General features: G+C 45.4%; 1 protein-coding gene and 5 non-coding genes across 6 annotated transcripts in view; 2 read left to right on the top strand and 4 right to left on the bottom strand.

The window, feature by feature from the left end:
- The window catches only part of LOC141381647 (uncharacterized), a 751,802-nt gene that overhangs the window by 298,999 nt on the left and 443,218 nt on the right, over nucleotides 1-9,585 (bottom strand). The gene's annotated exons all lie outside the window — the stretch shown is intronic.
- On the top strand, nucleotides 327-408 carry trnay-aua (transfer RNA tyrosine (anticodon AUA)). Its single transcript has one exon. It is a non-coding gene; the product is annotated as a tRNA-Tyr (tRNA).
- On the top strand, nucleotides 584-655 carry trnah-gug (transfer RNA histidin (anticodon GUG)). Its single transcript has one exon. It is a non-coding gene; the product is annotated as a tRNA-His (tRNA).
- LOC137491647 (5S ribosomal RNA) lies at nucleotides 9,229-9,347 on the bottom strand. Its single transcript, XR_015943904.1, has one exon. It is a non-coding gene; the product is annotated as a 5S ribosomal RNA (ribosomal RNA).
- LOC137491648 (5S ribosomal RNA) lies at nucleotides 9,406-9,524 on the bottom strand. The gene has a single exon (XR_015943905.1). It is a non-coding gene; the product is annotated as a 5S ribosomal RNA (ribosomal RNA).
- LOC137493750 (5S ribosomal RNA) overlaps nucleotides 9,584-9,585 on the bottom strand; it is a 119-nt gene continuing 117 nt past the window's right edge. The window contains exon 1 of the ribosomal RNA XR_015943906.1: nucleotides 9,584-9,585. This exon is cut by the window's right edge and continues 117 nt beyond it. This is a non-coding gene — a ribosomal RNA (5S ribosomal RNA).

Here is a 9,585-nt window from a genome sequence, read left to right on the forward strand (position 1 = left end):
CTCAAAGTAACCTGTCGTGTTTTAGCAACATCCACACCAACCATAAGCTTAAAACCCCATCTCACGGTAAACTTTAGTGTACTGTAAAGGTCTGCGCCGACCACAGCAACCGACCATTTAGCAACATTCACACCAACCATAAGCTTAAAACCCCATCTCACGGTAAACTTTAATCTGAGGGTCCAGGGTTCAAGTCCCTGTTCGGGCGTGTGACGCTCATTTTGTGGAGCCACAGCTTTTGCTGTTGAGCTATCGCTTGATCAAAGTTTCATCTGGATGCACAATATGTGTACTAGGCATAAAGAAATGGCAGTACAGGCAGTCTTGTAGTCGTGGCCGAGTGGTTAAGGCGATGGACTATAAATCCATTGGGGTCTCCCTGCTCAGGTTCGAATCCTGCTGACTACGTCCTCCCCATTTTAAAATTGCAGCAGTCGTCAATTGTTTGCATTTCCATTGTTTCTTGGGAAAAGCGTTGTGCTGGTAGGAGGAGAAAAACAACAGAGCGTTCTCACTGAAAAAAAGGGGCTTATCACAGGGAGCAACATACCACACAAAGGTCACAACGGCTGTTTCGTAGCTTGCCGTGATCGTATAGTGGTTAGTACTCTGCGTTGTGGCTGCAGCAACCCCGGTTCGAATCCGGGTCACGGCAGGTTTTTCAAGGTGACATTGGTTTCGCATTCTGTGTTGCCATCCGTTATCTCCAGCCTTCTTTTAGTGCAGGCTGTGCTAATGGCACGTCCTGAATGTTTACGTTTCCTAAAGTGTGGAAGACTAGGGATATGATATAAGAGAAATAGGATCTTTGATGCCAGCATGCTGTGTAGATAAGTACTGATCAAGTCACGCTTCTATGGCATGGAAGGAATCTTTTCAATTGTTGAGTGTCCATTCATTGCCACAACAGCAGAAAGACATTCTGCAGTTATCATTGATCTATTTAATGTCTCCTACATGACATGAAGTCCAAACTATTGTGTTGTACTGATGTCTACACCTACAAAAACCATAAACCCAACCTCAGAGTAACCTGTCGTGTTTTAGCAACATCCACACCAACCATAACCTTAAGCATCTCACGGTAACCTTTAGAGTACTGTAAAGGTCTGCGCTGACCACGGCCCAAACCTTGCCTACTTGTAAACTAATGTTGTGGAGCCAGGATAGCTCAGTCGGTAGAGCATCAGACTTTTAATCTGAGGGTCCAGGGTTCAAGTCCCTGTTCGGGCGTGTGACGCTCATTTTGTGGAGCCACAGCTTTTGCTGTTGAGCTATCGCTTGATGAAAGTTTCATCTGGATGCACAATATGTGTACTAGGCATAAAGAAATGGCAGTACAGGCAGTCTTGTAGTCGTGGCCGAGTGGTTAAGGCGCTGGACTAGAAATCCATTGGGGTCTCCCCACACAGGTTCAAATCCTGTCGACTATGTCCTCCCCCTTTTTAAAATTGCAGCAGTCGTCAATTGTTTGCATTTCCATTGTTTCTTGGGAAAAGCGTAGTGCTGGAAGGAGGAGAAAAACATTTACATTTACATTTAGTCATTTAGCCGACGCTTTTATCCAAAGCGACTTACAAATGAGGACAAGGAAGCAATTTACACAACTAAGAGCAACAATGAATAAGTACTAAAGGCAAGTTTCAGGTCTGTAAAGTCTAAGAAGGGAAGTGTTAGTAGTTTTTTTTTTTTTTTTTTTTTTTGTACAGTTAGTGTGATATTCAGAGGCAATTGCAGATTAGGAAGTGAAGTGGAGACTAAATAGTTGAGTTTTTAGTCGTTTCTTGAAAATAGCGAGTGACTCTGTTGTTCTGATGCAGTTAGGGAGTTCATTCCACCAACTGGGCAGATTGAGCGTGAGCGTTCGCGAAAGTGATTTTTTCCCTCTTTGGGATGGAACCACGAGGCGACGCTCATTCACAGAACGCAAGTTTCTGGAGGGCACATAGATCTGCAGAAGTGAGTGCAGATAAGAAGGTGCTAGGCCAGAAGTCACTTTGTAGGCAAACATCAGAGTTTTGAATTTGATGCGAGCAGCAACTGGCAGCCAGTGCAAACGGACTAGCAGCGGAGTGACATGTGCTCGTTTAGGTTCATTGAAGACAACTCGTGCTGCTGCATTCTGGAGCAGTTGAAGAGGCTTGATAGAGTTAGCTGGAAGCCCAGCTAGTAGAGAGTTGCAGTAATCCAGTTTGGAGAGAACAAGAGCTTGAATAAGGAGTTGAGCTGCATGTTCAGATAAGAAGGGTCGGATCTTTCTGATATTATAGAGTGCAAATCTGCACGATCGAGCAGTTCTAGAAATGTGGTCAGAGAAGTTTAGTTGGTCATCAATCGTTACTCCAAGGCTTTTCACCATTTTGGATGCAGTAATGGTTGCCCCATCCATCTGGATTGAAAAGTTATGGTGTAGAGTCGGTTGGCAGAAACTACAAGCATTTCCGTTTTTGCAAGGTTCAGCTGAAGATGATGATCTTTCATCCAGTGTGAAATATCCAACAGGCAGGCTGAGATACGAGCTGGAACCGAGGGATCATCAGGATGAAAAGAGAGATATAGCTGGGTATCATCAGCATAGCAGTGGTAGGAGAATCCATGTCTCTGGATGACTGGTCCTAGAGATGAAGTGTAGATGGAGAAGAGAAGTGGCCCAAGAACAGAGCCTTGAGGTACCCCAGTGTTTAGATGCTGTAGGTTGGACACCTCTCCCCTCCAAGACACCCTGAATGACCTGTCAGAGAGGTAAGATCTGAACCATTGTATAACAGTGCCCGCAACGCCCAGTGACTCAAGCGTAGATAGCAGGATCTGGTGGTTGACAGTGTCAAAAGCAGCTGACAAGTCCAGCAAAATGAGAACTGATGATTTAGAGTCTGCTTTAGCCAGTCTGAGATCCTCCACGACCGAGAGCAGGGCAGTCTCAGTTGAGTGGCCTTTCTTAAAGCCGGATTGCATGTTGTCCATGAGATTGTTTTGAGTAAGAAAGTCCAGGACTTGATTGAACACTACTTTCTCCAGAATCAAAAAAAAAAAAGGAAGCAGGGATACATCTCAATGCTGGAATTGACTTGAAGACAGGAATCGACTGCCAGAGACGAGTCTGTTTTTTATTTTAACCCTCCAGAATGAAGCAGTTACACGCTACGACTACAGTTATAACGCTCATTCAGAGCACGATGAACATCGAAGACAAGTTTTACGTGTTTGCTTTTGAATTTTGAGACCACGAGCATTAGAATTAGTGTTACGGGAGTGCTTTTGTAACGTTATTATGTGACCATAGAACGGCTAAAACAGAACATCCTCCTAAAGTAATATCAAAACGTTATTATATGACTAAAGGAGGACCATCGGAAAACGTTCTGTTAATGATAGAAAGGTTCTCTTTGTAATGTTATTATGTGACCATGGAATGACCAAAACAGAACATCCTCCTCAAGTCATTTTGGAAACATTATTATATGACTAAAGGAAGACCATGTGAAAACGTTCTGTTAATGTTAGAAAGGTTCTCTTTGTAACGTTATTATGTGACCATAGCAGGACCAAAACAGAATGTCATCCTCAAGTCATATTGGAAACGTTATTATATGACTAAAGAGAACATTTTAAGAACATCCCTAATGTTCTGTAAAGGTTCTGAACTTTCATTACCTTTAGAGAACTTTCAGTGAACGTTGCGCAAGGTCGCAAGAACGTCGCCTCCTACCTGGGCATTGACCCAGAGGACTGTTTAGATTAGGGATGCCCAAACACGGGCTGTTTCTCAAGTCAAAGAACACAGAGAATGGACTTGCGTTCTTGTGAGAACGGTCTTTGCAGGTGTCCTTGGAAGAACAAACTCAGGAGACCATGAGGGCAGAGAATGCGTCCTTTGAGAAATGAGATGCTGTGTTCTTCCTGATGGTCACATGACCTTCACGCGTTTTAAATGGTAAATTATTTAAACATTACAGCATTCATACAACAATTTATTGTTTTCCCCCTTTTAAAAATATATACTTTGCATAAAAACATTACAAATATACTCTGCACAATATAAATAAAACTGATTTTAATACGAATTTCAGCAAACAAACACCATAATGTGTTTATCCTTTATTAAGATGTCCATTGTAATGTTTACTTTTACTGTTTCATTTAGGGAAACTCCTGAGCTAAATAAGTTAAATCTCTGAACTTTAATAATAAATCTAAATAAAAAGCTGCACTTTTTTGCTGAGCAAGTTTGGTGCTCAAGTCTGCATCTGGTGAATCCTCGATATCAAGATCACATCCGGGAAGTTTCACGCATCCTCTGTTCTTGCGGTCTTGAGTATTGGAACTGAACTTTGGCAGCTGATGATGACGTTGCACGAGAACACGAGGACGCAAGACCGCTGAAGAACGCATATTGAGAAACAGCCACAATCCTGAAGGGCCGATGTCCTGCAGATTTTAGCTCCAACTTGCCTCAACAAACCTGCATGGATGTTTCTAGAAAGCCTAGTATGAGATTGATTAGCTAGTCCAGGTGAGTCTAATTGGGATTGGAAATAAACTTTGCTGGACACCGCCCTCCAGGACCGAGTATGGGCACCCCTGTTTTAGATGCATGTCACTGATGAGAAGATGATGGATATTTACAGTATGATGACCGAACTGGCCTTAATTGTGGCCCAGCAGGCACAAGACGTCAACATGTGTCAGATTGAAATTGTACCCTAAGGTCGTGGAGATGGTGCATTTTGTTTGTAATTGAAAATCAGGTTTACATCCAAACTCAAAGTCAGCCCGATGTCACTGTCCAATGTCCAACCTAAAACCAACCAAATTTCAACGTCTAATGATGTTGTGAGCTTGATGTTGTGTCTACGTTTTCACCATGACATCTATCAGACGTTGAATTTTGGTTGCTATAACTGATGAATAAATGTCCAGTGTTTGACGTCAATATGATGTTGGTTTAAGATGTTGGCTCGACATTGGATTTTGGTCACTTTCTAACAACCTAAAATCACCAAATAACAACGTTATTTGATGTCATTATTGGACATCAAAATAATGTTGTTCTTAGACGCTGACTAGACATTGAATTTTGTTCACCTGACATCACAACCTAAATCTAATCTAATATTAGCGTCTTATGACATTGTGTGCCTGCTGGGCCATAACTAAATGCACTACAGAATGTTAGGGAATACACACATCAACAAATTACATGTAAATGTATCAACTTTTAACAGCATAATACTCAGTATTCACTACTCATGAGTACTTTTACTTTGAGTAATATTTGCAACAGGTACATTTATTCTACTCTCACTATATTTTTTATGCAAGTAATGTATTTTTACCTTAAGTATGCTTTCTTCAGTACTCTTTCCACCACTGTCGGTGGGAAATAATCTTTCCTGACCAACCTGTCGAGATGTCCTGCGCCTGGAAGTACGTGCCTGATGCCAAATGCCTCTGACCTGCCATCAGGATTTTGGGGACGTCATGAAATTGTGGACTTTGTTTGTTGATAGTTGTGCGGTTAAACAAACCAGAGGGTTCTAAGGCCAGGCTGGTCTGCCCGAACAGGTGTGTCCATTTCCCGTGAGCCTTCGGCCGCACCTCTTGGCACGATTGGGAAAAAAGCAGGGGTTCTAAGGCCAGGCTGGTCTGACCGAGCAGGTGCATCCATTTCCCGCTAGCCTTTGGCCGCGCGTCCTGGCACAATGGAAAAAGCAGGTGGTCTAAGGGCAGGCTGGTCTGCCCGAGTAAAGTGTCTGTTCTTGCAAGCCGTCAGCCGTGGGTCCTGGCTCAATGGCAAAAAAGCAGGGGATCAATGGCCAAGCCGTCTGCCTGAGCAGCTGTGTCTGTTTCCTGCGAGCCTTTGGCTGTGCGTTCTGCCCAAATAGGAAAGAACCAGGGAGCTATAACCAGGCTGATCTGCCCAAGCAGGTGCATCTTTTTCCCGTGAGCCTTTGGTTGCGCATCCTGGCTCAATGGGAAAGAAGCAGGGGTCTATGGCCAAGCCATCTGCCCGAGCAGTTGCATCCGTTTCTGGCGAGCATTTGGTCGTGCATCCCGGCATGGTTGGGAAAGAACCAAGGGGTCTGTACGTAGACTAGCTGTCCCAGAAAACTTGTTTGAACTCCTTATTATCTGTGCTAGAACTACGCGTCGTTGGTGCACCCCAGCCACCTCAAAATTTGAGCACTGCCATAGGTAGTTGAACTGGGAAAGGCTGGTGCACCCCAGCTTTCTGAACCACAGTACATTAAGGTGGTGGAGAGGGTGGTGCCCACAACCAGGTGGGTCACCAACAGAACAACTAGCACATGCTTTTTCTCTAAGTCCATGTTCCCGGGCTTAAAAGTGGGTGCTCGGGCCACTGCTGGAGAACAGGTGTCAATCAAGAGAACCCTGTGGGGCTGGCGATGGCCCCAGAAAGGGTGTGGGTCCCTGGGCAGAAGGGGTGTGATTTTGTGGGATATTGAGCTCAGTGGTTCCAGCCCCCTAACGTGGACCCTGGCTCCCTGGGAAGGGTGTGGGTCCCCGGGCAAGCTTTGGTCAAGTGAGAGCTAGTGCAGTGAGTTTGCACGGTGGTGGGTCTTTCTAGCAAGCGTCTGGAACGACTAGGCCAGTTTGTGGGATTGTTGGTCTTTCTAGCGAGCTATCATGGTCCAGTTGGAAGATGGCTGGTCTAATGACTGGTGGGCACAATGACGCCCACTAAATGTCCTGAAAAAGTGCATGTTCGATCAGGTTCTACGATTTCTTTTTTGAAAAAGGGAAAAGCCGTGCAAAGCTCCCATGGCTGGCGCAGTAAAGCTGCCCAAAAAGTGTGTGTGTTTGGTGGGGTTTTACTAACACTTTGAAAAAGGAAAAGCAGTGCTCAAGCTTCAGCGGCTGGTGCAGTAAAGCTGCCAAAAACGGTGCGTTTTCGATAGGGCTCATACCATCCCTTTGTGGGAAAGAGAAGGAAAAAAACTGTGCAAAAGCTCCCACGGCTGGCACAGTAAAGCTGCCAAAATGGTGCGTGTTCGATGGGGCTCATACCATCCCTTTGTGGGAAAGAGAAAGAAAAAGGCTGTGTAAAAGCTCCGACGGCTGGCGCAGTAAAGCTGCCCAAACGGTGCGTTGTTCCTTGGACACACATGGTTCCTTTGAAAGAGGAATGGGGAAATCCCCCAAAAGTAGTTACAGCTTATCCATGCATTGGACCAAGGGGATCTGAAGGTATCGGTTTATACCCCTGGTTCAGGGGTGGATGTTTTCCCTTTAAGAAGTGTCACCAGCGTCATGACTCGGAAGTGGATGCCTCTGCCGCCTCCTTTTAAACCATTCCCTCAGTGTGTAGTCTTTCCCTGCAGCATTGATCTTGGATGGTCATGGCTGAATGTACACTCTGCTTCAGTCTACAGCCGGCTCTTGTCGCACCTGTTAGCGGTTGACAAGGTGACAAACTCGGAAGAGAAGAGGCTTTTGCTCTCGCTCAGCGCTGGCAATAAGGACACACGTAAGATGCTGTGCCGGGTGCCCAGCTGTTGCAGAACACCGGCCCGTCTAGACAGACACCTGAAGCAGCACACAGAGCTCTCTGTCTCTGGCCGGAAAGAGGCCATGGGAAGAGCAAAGCATCGAAAAGTGACTCAGGAGTTGTTGCTCAGGAGTAGTTGCGTGGTTGCAATCGAATTAATGGGCGGTTCCTGTGGTGCTCGGTTACCGTGGTCGGAAGACGATGATTGGGAACCAGTTGGCCCAGAAGCCGAGTGTCTGTGTGCTGAACCTTGCTGCATGCTTACTACAGAGTGCATCCAGTCCCAGCTCATAGATCTCAGCAAGCTGGTGGGGGGGAAGGAGGAGGGAGAAGGTAGCTCCTGCTCAGCCGGCACCACTTCCCCGACCCGGCCCCCAGGCAAGGGGTGGCCAAAGATCCTACACCCCCAGACCTCTGGAGCCTACGTCTCACAAAGTACTCCTACCCGGACTATGTTCCCGCCCTGAGTTGAGTATAGTTATGGCACTTTCTGTGGGCTGGTGGGGGTATATCATCAGGGCAGACTTTAGACTTTCGTCCCATTTCTGCAGACCTGCTCTTGAAGAGATTGAGGGTTATAAACTGGAAAGCCGAGTTCACTGGCCGTCTGCAAAACGTCTCATCCAAACTGAGAGAATCAAGTAAGTCAAGAGTTTTATTTGTCACATAAATAATAATAACAAAGTATGACCAGCAGTGAATGAAGGTCAGGTCCGCTCCAGAGACAGTGCAAGTATAGATAAACAAAAATTAAATAATAATAAGAAAAATATGTGCAAAAAATAATTGATAAAAATTATACAAAGTAATAAGAATAGCAGCAATATGAGGTAGCTTATAGATATGACTAATACAGTGATATATACTAAGAGTCAAGTGATGTATAACACCGGGTTATGAATTTAGAAGCCTGATGGCCTGGGGAAAGAAGCTCCTCCTAAGTCTCTCAGTTTTTGCCATCAAGCTACAGAAAAGCTTACCCAGATGGAAGCAAAGTGATAGGTAATTACCAGGGTGATTTAAGTCCTTACAGATTTTAACAGTCTATTTTTACAGCGTTTGAGATGGATGTCCTGCTAGGAGGGGAGAGCAGACATCTGAGATGCGCTCAGCTAATCGCACAACTCTTTGAAGTGCTTTGCGGTCCTGGTTTGAGCTGTTTCCATACCACATTGAGATACATTGAGTCAATACGCCTTTCTATGGTCCCTGAATAGAAAGTTTTAGGATAGATCAAGGCGTTCCTAGGGTATAGGAAAGGCTAAGTGATCTAGAACTTCTTTTTCTCAATGAGCCAGTGGGATCCGAGCTGGTACACAGCAGATTTTAAGCTCTCTTTCACAGAATATGCTGGCACATTGTGGTGCACGAGGTGAGAAATAAGCTGGTGGAAAGATGGCAGACTGATCTCAAGGCCAGCCTGGTAGCCAGCGCTGAACACCAGGCTGCTGAAGAAAAATCCTGCCCTTCTAGGTGAATAATAAGACCCCCGGTGAAAACTGACTTTTTTTTTTTTTTTTTTTTTTTTTTTTTTTTTTGGCACACCAACAGCTTAAGACAGCTATTTAAAAACAGGCTGCAGCACAGGGACCGAGCGCAGCTCAGCTGGCATTCGACACAGCACCGACAGAAACAATGCCTTGAAGCGAGGAAAAATAATGGCAGCGAAGCTGTGACCCGGGGGAAGTCTATCAGCTGCCAAATGAAGCACTTCGAAAAGCTTACAGCACCTGGTATTCCCAGGCGGTCTCCCATCCAAGTACTAACCAGGCCCGACCCTGCTTTACTTCCGAGTTCAGATGAGATCGGGCATTTCCAGGGTGGTATGGCCGTAAGCGAAAGAGGCTGTCAAGCGTTGGCTATTTAAATCAGCTGCCAAATGAAGCACTTCGAAAAGCTTACAGCACCTGGTATTCCCAGGCGGTCTCCCATCCAAGTACTAACCAGGCCCGACCCTGCTTTACTTCCGAGTTCAGATGAGATCGGGCATTTCCAGGGTGGTATGGCCGTAAGCGGAAAGAGGCTGTCAAGCGTTGGCTATTTAAATCAGCTGCCAAATGAAGCACTTCGAAAAG

The sequence above is a fragment of the Danio rerio genome, chromosome 4, assembly GCF_052040795.2.
Source record: "Danio rerio strain M-AB ecotype USA chromosome 4, GRCz13ab, whole genome shotgun sequence".
Lineage (NCBI taxonomy): Eukaryota > Metazoa > Chordata > Actinopteri > Cypriniformes > Danionidae > Danio > Danio rerio.